Source organism: Gavialis gangeticus, unplaced genomic scaffold (assembly GCF_001723915.1).
Source record: "Gavialis gangeticus isolate Ggan-Ray unplaced genomic scaffold, GavGan_comp1, whole genome shotgun sequence".
Classification (NCBI taxonomy): Eukaryota; Metazoa; Chordata; order Crocodylia; family Gavialidae; genus Gavialis; species Gavialis gangeticus.
Window position 1 is genome coordinate 13,300,586 of NW_017728980.1, and position 2,000 is coordinate 13,302,585.

Sequence of the window (2,000 nt, forward strand, 5' to 3'; positions counted from 1 at the left end):
GAGCCATTTCAGCTCCCCCCCCCCCAACAGGAAGTCCCTTGGAAGAGGCACCCACATGCCTGCCCACCTTGTTGCCCAGCACCTGGTGTACACGCTGCCCAGGCCCAGAGCGCACATCCCTGAGGCCTGCGGTCAGGGCACGCCTAAGAGCAATGATTGTGCTGGGTTTGTAAATCGGGCAGCAAGCATGTGGCCAAAGCTGAATGGAGAGTGAGGCCCCCACCACCATCCCACATGCTGCAGCTCCTGGAGCTCCAGGATAAGGGACAGAAGCAACACCCAGTGCCTCAAGGGGCTGCCAAGGCCAGAACCACACCGTAAGGACCCCCCAGAACCCAGGCCCAGCCCTCAGGTCCGTCTCACGAGGGAGACACGACACCTGGCTCTCAGCTTCCAACACAGAAACACCTCCCTGGCTCCCTTCCAAGAACCTCTGCTCACCACTTTCCTGCAAGATGGGGAAATGGGGCAGGTAGATTCTCCCAAGCAACAGCTGCTTGGAGGAGGAGGTGGCTGCTTCCCCACCTGGTTTAGCTGGCACTACAAGGTACGAGGCCTCTGGTAATCCAGGGAAGCAAGTGGAGACAAAGGTCTGGAGTCCCCTGTGCTAGAATGCAGCCGGGAGCTTTTCTGCAACTCAAACAAAGAGCTCAGACACAGCCCTTCCAGAGCTGTACACAGATGGGGTAAGAGCTTCAAGCTGCTTAGACTAGTGCCGCAGGCCACATGGATGCTCCCCAAGGGCTATGCCAGCTGTGCTGCAGTTCAGCATAAGCCCATTTGAAAGATTTCTCCCTCCCTTTGGGTGGACTACAGCATCCAGCTCTGAGGCCTGTGGTGTTCAGCCACAGTGGGGCTGGGTTTCCCCAGGGGCTGCATCCCCAGGACCTCAGCACCAGGAGGCAGCTCCCCAGCAAGAGATCTGAAAGGCACTGGGAAAGGTGGCCACAGCTGGGGTGGGCAGCTCCCAAGAAGCTCATCGCCCACCCCCAGAGTGCAGCAGGGGTACAAGTTACCTATGCTGGGCAGCGCTGCCCCAGCTCCTCACGGCTGGGGCTGGGCTCAGGGAGCATGCTCCTTGCACCAAGATCCCAGCCACGCCAGACACAAGCACGCAGGAACAGACCTGCAGAAAGGCCTGATCCTCCCTGCAAAGGGATGTGGCTAACATCCTTCACCCAGAAAGACCTTGCGGGCATCACTTTCGAATTGAGCCGGCGCTGCTTGAACCCACATAGCACCACGCAAGGGCACAAACCTCCAGGCCCTGCTGCTCGCTCTAGCCCTGCCCTGTAGCATGCAGGTGCCCAGGATGATTGGGGGGGCATAAAGCAGACACAGTATGCAAGGGGCTGGCCTGGCATGCAGGACCTTTATTTTTCATGGTGAAATGCACTTTGAGCAGGCCAGCACCTGAGCCCCAATGTGGGGAAAGCCACAGGCAGGAAGCTGAGGGGGCACAAAGGCAGCATAGGGATCCCTCAATGAGCAGGGCACCCTCACGCTAGCACCCCATGAAGGGTCTTGCCCTGCCTTCCCTCAGAAACCAGCAAGGAGACGGGGAAGAGACAACACTAACACTGTGATAGGAGCTTCCCCAGGCTGCTAGCACAAGGACTAGCTCACTGGGAGAGCCAAAGGCACAGCGTTCACCCACACAAGACACCAGACACACAATGCCCAGCTGGGTTGGTCAGTACTTCCCGAGGCGGGACCAGCACCCACAGCCTCCTGCACACAGTCACAGGAGCTGGGTTCTGGCTGAGCCAGGCCTCGGCAGGAGCCAGCAGCAGCAGGGGCCCAACCTTCCTGCCAGGAGCCAGCATAGAGGACACAAAGAACCAAACCTCCCAGGCAGGATGGATGGTTTCGCTGTCATCAAGGCTTTGGTGTCCTCTTCCTTCCCTTTTGAGCTGTAAGCCACTTCACATCACGGCAACCCTCAGCCACTGCCACCTTCTCCTATTGGAGACAGGCCGATCCTCCCCCAACCCTATGCG